Raw genomic sequence first — 10,285 nt, forward strand, 5'->3', positions numbered from 1 at the left:
TGTGTCCTATTATGTCAATTGCTACTTTCAGTATTAGTTTGATACAGTGCATAAACTAGAAAGATAATGACTGAGAATATGAAGTTAGTTATGATGAGAGAGGATCAAGGTTATAGGTGGGAGGAAAAAACAAGACTTATTTATGGTCATCTTTTATGTTATCGTCCTTTACTAAAATGATGCCTCCCCGAAAGAAAGTTATCTTAAAAGACATGAGACCTCATATATTAGGTGGTGGAAAAAAAAAAAAAAAGGACTTATTTATGGTCATCTTTTTTGTCTAAGTTATGTGTTCATTTACTATAATGATGCCTCCCCTAAAAAAAAGTTATCTTAAATTACACTCATAAGATCTCTTTCTCATAGTATGTGTGGGTCTCTTACACAAGAAATTGGTCTCATCAAACAGTCTCATAAGATAACCTCTCGTGTATCTCCTCCCCTAGGGCAGGAATTTGAAGCACTTAGACGGAAAAGCAAATTTTGATGCAGAAGTTACCCAATTCTGCTAAAGATCATCCAGGGTCCATGACAAAACTGAAAAACGTTGGAACCCAAGAAAGATGGCCATACTTGTGCCAAGTGATGATTCTTTGTCATAACCAGAGGCCTCAGACCAAGACAACGAATGTGTTGGTGGCATCCCTCCAGCATCTTTACAGAAAATGGGATAGGATCATCCTTAGTCAATGGTTCTTCCTGTTATACATTTCTACCCTTGTATACCATTAACTACCCAGGAGAGAGCACAGCATTAATATAGAAGCATAAACAATGATAAAATAGATGATAAAGAAGAAAATAGCAAAACAGATATATTCAAAAATAAGTTAAAACAGAGTATGAAATATGAAAACTGAAACTGATAAAATCTTACTTGAAAATACTTCTGTCTTTGATTAAACTTGAAAACAAACTGTCTTTGATACAAGCTTGAAAATAAAACACTATCTGAAGAGTTACGAGATTACAAAGTAAAACTGTCTGAGGAGAAAGGTTACAAGATTACAAAAGGGAAGTTACAAAAGTCTTTCTGAGAGGGAAGGCTATTACAAAGGCTTTCTAAAAGGCTTTCTAAGACTTGGACTTTGGAAATGGGACCTTAGAACTGGACCTAAAACTTGGACCTGTCTTCTGTCTTCGGAGTCTGTCCTTTTATAGATGAAGTGAACTATGGTAAGTCTCCAAAAGTAACCTGAGTTAAGTAAAGTGAACTCAAGTTAATCTGTCGGTAGAGTAAATCTTGAACAGTAGTCTAATAGTGGGTCTTCAAAAGTAATTGGTCTTTAAAAGTAACTCGGGTTAGGTAAAGTGAACCCAAGTTAATCTGTCGGTAGAATCTTGTAGAATCCTGAACAATAAATATTTTACTTTATGAACAATAACCTGTCTGGAATCCGTCTGGAGTCTTGTGCGTCAGTAAATAGTAGTGCCACCTGTCTGTCTCTTGTCTCTTGTACTGTTTTTGAATAATAGTTGTCTGTCTGCCACCTATCTGTCTCTTGTCTCTTGTACTGTCCTGGACTAGTCTAGTTTTGAAAATCTTTCTTACATGTGGATTGATACTGTCTGTAGTTGTCTGTTACTTTGTCTTAATAATACCATAACTTATTCTGTTAATATGTCTGAGAATTCTGAAGGGATATTGTCTCTATTGAGACGCCTTCATGCCTTGACTGAAATCTTATTTAAAGATTTCTATTTGGGCAAAATATGGTCATAGAGTTAGCCTTAGAATGGCTATCATGCTTGCCAGGCAATTGACCGTTAATTTTAAAATTAACTAATTAAGACTATTATACAAGCATTAATATTTACAGGGGAAATAGTATTTGAGAAGGAACAAGAAAGACTGAAAGTCATGATTTTATAGTACAAGGAAATATCATGACTAAGATAAAACAAGTGATGTTATGTAGGATGCTAGACACAAAAGAGGAAGTAGGACAAATGGAGGACAAGTCAACAAAGGGAGGAAAATTCGTCATAAAACTTTGAAAATTTTAACCTTGAAATTTTTTTTATTTTTTTTTTATTTTTTATATATAACTATTTATTTAGGTACTACTACTACTGGGTAGGATAGTATCATCTATCATTGAAGCTGTAGGAATCTCATCATCTGTTATTAATTCAAATTTACTAATACTTGTGTCTTTTGAGATGGAAATTTCTTTCAATAAGTATATATCCTTGGGAATTGGTGGTAGGAGAAATTTAAAGAATACTACTGTTTCCAAAATATTAGTACTTATTCCATTGTCTGTCGTAAAAAATGGGTAAAGCAAAGCCAGAAAAGGATTTCCTAGTATAACTTTAGAGGACAACCTATCTGTCAGGAAGAAAGGTGTTCTGAAATTGATGCCATTATTATGTATGTATACCTTAGTTAGTTTATTACTTATTTTAAGTCTATCACCATTAGCCTGAGTTAATCTGTCAGTTGTTGATTCGTAATACTTAGAGGGTATTAATCCTTCTTGTATACAATTCATATCAGCACCTGAATCAACAAGGGCAATAACTGTCAATGAAAACTCTTTATTAACAACTAAGGTTATTTCAGTGTACCATTTTTGAAATATCATTCTATCAATTATATTTAAAAATTCATCTTTATAGTCATCTTTATGAGAACTCTCACCATTATAAGTTTGTCTGTCAAGAAGAGAGGAATCAGAGGAATCTATCAGGGGTTTATTACAAAATTTAATTTTGTCTTTTATGTTAATTACTTGTGCAACTATTTGGTCAATCATACCTTTTAAGATGAAATTTTCTGATTTTAATTCTTTCAGTTAATGAACCCCTTGACTTCCAAAAGAAAAAAAAAAATTATATATAATTTTTTTTAATTAGTTTAATACTATAATTTTTTTTCTTAAAAATATATTTGCACACCCTAACTTAAATTTTACACACCCTTATTACAAGTATTTCCAACTCCAAGAATAAAAAGTAAGTGTCACTATTTTTTATAAATTTATATTGTGTGTGTGTGTCTAATATTGATTGTGTGCATTACTTTTTGTTATAATATTATTTGTGTGAATTATGATGTGTGTAGATATTTGTGTGTACATTATAATATAAATATATATAATTTAATAATTAGGAAATAGATATGGTTTGTTACATGTGTGTAGATTGTTATCATATTATAATAACTTTTTGTTATAAAATTAGTAAAATTCAAGAAAAAAAAAAGTAAAGTTAGTGATTGTCCAAGCATTTGATTGGTTAAGTAGACACTAGTGTATAATTTTATGTATGAATGAGTGTGGTTGTGTGCGTCAATAATTAATATAAAGCCAATAAGTTTAGTTTAGTTAATTAGTTTAAAATATTTTTATAAAAACAATAACAAATAGATAATAAAAACTGCATAAAAATAAAAATGTTAGATAAACTTAAAAAAATAAAATGTTTATAGGCTCATAGCTATCCACATTTGCAATAGATACTTATAATGAACTATCATATAACAATTCAAAATTTGAATACTTGTAGAAAAAAAGTGTATACTTCATGTATTAATTTTTTTTTTTTTTTTTGTCGGTTACTCAATATATTCAAGTTCTTTTTTTATTAAAATTTTTTAATGACCCTAAACAAAATTGCTAGAGTTGCCACTGGCCATACTTGTGCCAGGTGATGATTCTTTGTCATAACTAGAGGCCTCAGACCAAGACAACGAATGTGTTGGTGGCATCCCTCCAGCATCTTTACAGAAAATGGGATAGGATCATCCTTAGTCAATGATTCTTCCTGTTATACATTTCTACCCTTGTTAAAAACAAAAAGTAAAAGCTTTCTGTGATTGTGCAAGGCTAATAGCAGAAAAATTCCTAGCCATGGCAACCCTTTTTACCAATAGGTGGCAGGAAAGTAGCTCTTATAAAGTGAATTTAGCTATTTAAAATGCATTCACGCATATCCTTCTAAGCAGAAGTAGCACAAACAGCTTTGCACAAGGAGGGGATCAAAGAAATCTTTATCAAGTTAATCAAATTACCTGACAGTTGCATTGTTACAAATCTTGCTTCTCTACATTCAGACTATTCAAAATTCAAAAATGCAGATAGTGGAACAAGAAATATCAATTGATTTTTAAATTGTAACGATACAATACATCTCCTCTCATTCTCTCTCTCACAGAAACCAATAGAAAAAGAATCAGGTATCATGGTTTATGGAAAAATTACCAACTACAAGGGCTTTTTCTTTTGCACACTTTTTGAGATGCGCTTCAGCTGTACCGTTCCCCCTTTCATTCCCCTGCAAAGCTAAATAACAAACATTGTGAATCCATTTGAAAAGCTTCCATAAATAGGGAAACAAAGAAATTAGAGAGTAAATACCTCCGGTGCATATAAATGAAGATGTAGAAAAGTGGCAACAGCATCATAGTCAAAATGGAAACAATAAGGTAGAACACATTTCTAGTCTTCTGCACGTATGAAACAGCATGGATATAAATAAATAAGAAAGAACCAACAAAACTTCCCAAGTTTAAAATTTAAGGATAGCTTATATACAGTTTAGCTGGAATCAGCCTCTTAAAAAATAAAAAAGGGGTAAGGGCATTAGGCTGCCTACCAATCACCTCCCAAACTCCGCAAAAGTGGGAACAATGTGCATTGGGTACAACCTTTTTTTCTATACACAGTTTAGGTTTATCAAATGCAAAAAATGTGTAGGATTCCAAATGTAGCATGAACATGCTTGAAGCTAACTGCAGTCTGATTGTAAGGGGTATGTATCACAGAGAGCTCCCTTTAGAGAGACGAATTAATCTGATTTACTTCAATCATCTGGTTTTGATGAGTTTTTTATTGCAGAGTTTCCTAAAATCTAAGATCTAACTTGCCATAAAAAGAAGGTTAGACCGTAGTGGCAGAGGAACGTAGAAAAAAAGAAGGATATCTATTTTCCTTCTATCAGACTTTTAGGAGATCAATTACAAAATGTAGAGCCATATGGTTTGGTACTTGTTTGCATGCTTGGAAAGTATAATTGATCATAAAACAAAGTAAATGTGATGATGAACTTTACCCTGTGCCCCCTAGAGAAGGGTTTCTGACCACCTTTATGTTGGGAATTCAACCTAAATTCTAACCTGTGAGAAACCAAAAAAAAAAAAAGAAGAGAAAACACATGTCAAAGAAAAATAATCACACGCACAAGACAGTATTTACGTGGCTCAGCAATTTGCCTACGTCCACGGAGTTGCAGGAATTTCACTATTATCAGGGAAAAAAATACAAAGTGCAGCTACAGTGTTTTTTTTTCTCTCTCTAAAAAACACTACAATAGTCGCACTTCGTATTTTTTTCCCTGATAATAGTGAAATCCCTGCAACTCCGTGAACGTAGGCAAATTGCCGAACCACATAAATACTGTCTTGTGCGTGTGATTATTTTTCTTTGACGTGTGTTTTCTCTTCTTTTTTTTTTTTTTTGGTTTCTCACAGGTTGGAATTTAGGTTGAATTCCCAACAACTGGTATCAAAGCCTAGAGTTAGGTTTGAGTGGGAGCAATGGCAGAGGAAGCAGGAAAGGCGTCTGGAATAGAAAAGTTTGATGGCACAGCCTTTGCGTATTGGAGGATGCAGATTGAAGATTATCTTTATGGGAGGAAATTGCATCTGCCTCTTTTAGGGACAAAACCTGAGGCTATGAAGGCTGATGAATGGGCTCTTCTTGATAGACAGGTACTGGGAGTTATCAGGTTAACTCTATCTAAGTCTGTTGCACACAATGTTGTGAAGAAGAAGACCACAGCAGATCTGATGAAGGCTTTGTCTGGTATGTATGAAAAGCTGTCAGCAAATAACAAGGTGCATCTGATGAAGAAATTATTCAATTTGAAGATGGTAGAGAATGCATCAATAGCACAACATCTGAACGAATTTAACACTATCACAAATCAATTGTTGTCTGTAGAAATTGATTTTGATGATGAGATTAGTACTCTGATCGTCTTGGCTTCTTTGACAAACAATTGGGAGGCAATGAGCATGACAGTAAGTAATTCTACAGGAAAGGAAAAGCTCAAGTACAATGATATTCGAGATTTAATTCTGACTGAGGAGATTCGCAGAAGAGATGCATGTGAAACCTCAGAATCTGGTTCTGCCCTAAACCTTGAGACAAGAGGCCGAGGTAATAACAAAAATTCAAATCGGGGTAGATCAAAATCTAGAAATTCTAATCGGAATAGAAGTAAATCTAGATCAGGCCAACAAATACAATGCTGGAATTGTGGAAAAACAGGTCACTTTAGGAACCAATGCAAAAATCCTAAAAAGAAGAATGAAGATGATTCTGCTAATGCTGTAATAGAAGATGTACAGGATGCATTACTTCTTGCAATAGACAGTCCACTTGATGATTGGGTTTTGGACTCAGGAGCTTCATTTCATACCACTCCACACCGAGAAATCATACAGAATTATGTTGTAGGTGATTTTGGTAAGGTGCATTTGGCTGATGGTTCAGCCTTGGATGTTGTAGGTATGGGAGATGTCCAGATATTGTTGCCTAATAGGTCTGTTTGGTTACTGGAGAAGGTTCGACATATTCCTGACCTGAGGAGGAATCTGATTTCTGTTGGACAACTTGATGATGAAGGGCATGCAATATTATTTGTTGGTGGCACTTAGAAGGTTACAAAGGGAGCTAGGGTATTGGCTCATGGAAAGAAGACGGGTACTCTATATATGACCTCAAGTCCAAGAGACACAATTGCAATTGCTGATGCAAGTACTGATACAAGCCTATGGCACCGCAGACTTGGTCACATGAGTGAGAAAGGGATGAAGATGTTGCTATCAAAAAGAAAATTATCAGAATTGAAGTCCATTGATTTTGACATGTGTGAAAGCTGCATCTTAGGAAAGCAGAAAAATGTGAGCTTCTTGAAAACTGGCAGGACACCGAAAGCTAAAAAATTGGAGTTAGTGCACACTGATTTGTGGGGGCCTTCTCCGATTGCATCCCTTGGAGGTTCAAGGTACTACATCACTTTCATTGATGACTCAAGCAGAAAGGTATGGGTTTATTTTCTTAAAAATAAATCTGATGTATTTGAAACTTTTAAGAAGTGGAAGACCATGGTTGAGACAAAAACAAGTTTAAAACTAAAATGTTTGAGGTCTGATAATGGAGGAGAGTACATAGATGGCGGGTTCAGTGAGTATTGTGCTGCACAGGAAATTAAGATGGAAAAGACCATTCCTGGGACACCACAGCAAAATGGTGTGGCTGAGCGCATGAACAGAACTCTTAATGAGCGTGCTAGAAGTATGAGATTGCATGCTGGACTACCAAAAACTTTCTAGACTGATGCTGTTAGCACTGCAGCTTACTTGATAAACCGAGGGCCATCAGTTCCCATGGAGTTCAAACTTCCTGAGGAGGTTTGGAGCAGTAAAGAGGTAAAGTTTTCCCATTTAAAAGTTTTTGGTTGTATTTCTTATGTTCTTATTGATTTTGATACTCGTAGTAAACTTGATGCTAAGTCTAAAATATGTTTTTTCATTGGCTATGGTGATGAGAAATTTGGCTATAGGTTTTGGGATGAACAAAACAGGAAAATCATCAGAAGTAGAAATGTGATATTTAATGAACAGGTTATGTACAAGGACAGGTCAAATGTAGTCTCAGATATTGCAGAGATAGATCAAAAGAAATCGAAGTTTGTCAACTTAGATGGATTGACTGAAAGTACTGTTCAGAAAATGGGTGAAGAAAATAAGGAGAATGTAGATTCACAGGTAGATCAGAGTACACCTGTAGCTGAAGTCCGCAGATCTTCTAGGAACATTAGACCTCCACAGCGTTATTCACCCGCTTTAAATTATCTACTATTGACTGATGGTGATGAGCCAGAGTGTTATGATGAAGCCTTGCAAGATGAAAATTCAAGCAAGTGGGAGTTAGCCATGAAGGATAAGATGGATTCCTTGTTGGGGAATCAGACATGGGAATTAATTGAATTACCAGTAGGAAAGAAGGCTTTGCACAACAAGTGGGTATACAGAATAAAGAATGAGCATGATGGTAGCAAACGTTATAAGGCCAAATTAGTTGTTAAAGGGTTCCAACAGAAGGAAGGCATTGACTACACAGAGATATTTTCTCCAGTTGTGAAGATGTCAACAATTAGACTGGTGCTGGGAATGGTGGCGGTAGAAAACTTACATCTTGAGCAGTTAGATGTGAAGACGACATTCCTTCATGGTGATTTGGAGTAAGACCTTTACATGATTCAGCCAGAAGGGTTTATTGTTCAGGAACAAGAGAATCTAGTCTGCAAATTGAGAAAGAGCTTGTATGACCTAAAACAAGCTCCTAGACAGTGGTACAAGAAATTTGACAATTTTATGCATAAAATTGGGTTCAAGAGATGTGAAGTTGATCATTGTTGCTATGTTAAATTCCTTAACAATTCTTATATCATTTTACTGTTGTATGTGGATGATATGCTCATTGCAGGGTCTAGCATTGAGGAGATTAATAATCTGAAGAAGCAATTGTCAAAACAGTTTACAATGAAGGATTTGGGAGCTGCAAAGTAAATCCTTGGTATGAGAATCATTAGAGACAAGGCTAATGGTACATTGAAGCTTTCATAGTCAGAGTATGTGAAGAAAATTCTCAGTAGGTTCAACATGAATTAATCTAAATCAGTGAGCACACCCTTGGGTAGTCATTTCAAATTGAGCAAAGAATAGTCACCGAAGACAGAAGAAGAAAAGGACCATATGAGCAAGGTGCCCTATGCCTCAGCTATTGGCAGCTTGATGTATGCTATGGTATGTACAAGACCAAACATTGCACATGCAATGGGAGTTGTGAGCAGATTCATGAGTAGGCCTGGAAAGCAGCATTGGGAAGCAGTCAAGTGGATTCTGAGATATCTGAAGGGTTCATCAGATACATGTCTTTGCTTCACAGGTGCAAATTTGAAGCTGCAAGGTTGTGTAGATACTGATTTTGCTGGTGATGTTGATAGTAGAAAGAGTACTACTGGGTTTGTATTTACTCTGGGTGGTACAGCTATATCATGGGCTTCAAATTTGCAAAAGATTGTTACTTTGTCTACTACAGAAACTGAATATGTTGCAGCAACTGAAGCTGGAAAGGAGATGATTTGGCTACATAGTTTCTTAGATGAATTGGGTAAGAAGCAGGAGATGAGCATTTTACACAGTGACAGTCAGAGTGCAATCTTTCTTGCCAAAAATTCGGCTTTTCATTCAAAGTCGAAACATATACAGACAAAATATCACTTTATCTGGTACCTTGTTGAAGATAAGCTGGTAATACTTGAGAAGATATGTGGATCTAAGAACTCGGCAGATATGTTGACTAAGGGTGTCACTATTGAGAAGTTGAAGCTGTGTGCAGCTTCAATTGGTCTTCTAGTTTGAGGACAGGAGGATGAGTTGCAGAGATGAGGGATTGCTTTTGGAGGATAGTGGTTGATGTTGATGATTGAACTAGTCTCCAAGAGGGAGATTTGTTGGGCTTTGTGGAGCCTAGTTTATTTTTGACCCGTTTTGTAGCCCATTGTAACATCGTAAACAAGATATAAAAGCCGCTTTTATAATTAGGGTTTGTGACTACTACTGTTGTTGTGTTTTTAGAGAGAGAGAAAAACACTGTAGCCGCACTTTGTATTTTTCCCTAATAATAGTGAAATCCCTGCAACTCCGTGGACGTAGACAAATTGCCGAACCACGTAAATACTGTTTTGTGCGTGTGATTATTTTTCTTTGACGTGTGTTTTCTCTATTTTTTTTGTTTCTCACAGGTTGGAATTTAGGTTGAATTCCCAACAACTGGTATATATGACGCAGGACAACCAGAACGAAAACTAAACAATAGAAAAATAAAGGGATATGACCTAGGAGTCAGCACCTAGACCTTGCTTGGAGTCAGCACCAAGCGGGGAAACCATTAGGAGTCAGTACCTAGGGTAGACTTGGAGTCAGCACCAGACCAAAGAAAGACCAAATGACCATTTTTTTCATTCATCAAAATATCAACTATCTCCTCAATGAGTACAATAAGTTGCTTATAAAGGATTGCTAAACCCTAGTTCTAATTGGCTAGGAAACCCTAATTGCCTTATTACAAAAATAACCTTACTTCTAAATTAAAATACTAAAAGCCCAATAACTAAAAGCCCAATAAACTAATAGAACCTAAAACATTAAAATACAATGGGCGTGCAAACATAAATAATACTAAATAATAATTTTCTTGTGTCTCCCGCA

At 35.4% G+C, this 10,285-nt stretch overlaps 1 long non-coding RNA gene across 1 annotated transcript; it reads right to left on the reverse strand.

Annotated features, from left to right (window-relative positions):
* Window positions 1-3,982: 3,982 nt before the first annotated feature.
* LOC136066641 (uncharacterized) lies at window positions 3,983-5,092 on the reverse strand. The gene is made up of 3 exons (XR_010628147.1): window positions 5,056-5,092; window positions 4,362-4,450; window positions 3,983-4,278 (listed from the first exon to the last, which is right to left on the reverse strand). It is a non-coding gene; the product is annotated as an uncharacterized LOC136066641 (long non-coding RNA).
* Window positions 5,093-10,285: the final 5,193 nt, after the last annotated feature.

The sequence above is a fragment of the Quercus suber genome, unplaced genomic scaffold (genome assembly GCF_002906115.3).
Source record: "Quercus suber isolate HL8 unplaced genomic scaffold, Cork oak 2.0 scaffold_42, whole genome shotgun sequence".
Classification (NCBI taxonomy): Eukaryota; Viridiplantae; Streptophyta; class Magnoliopsida; order Fagales; family Fagaceae; genus Quercus; species Quercus suber.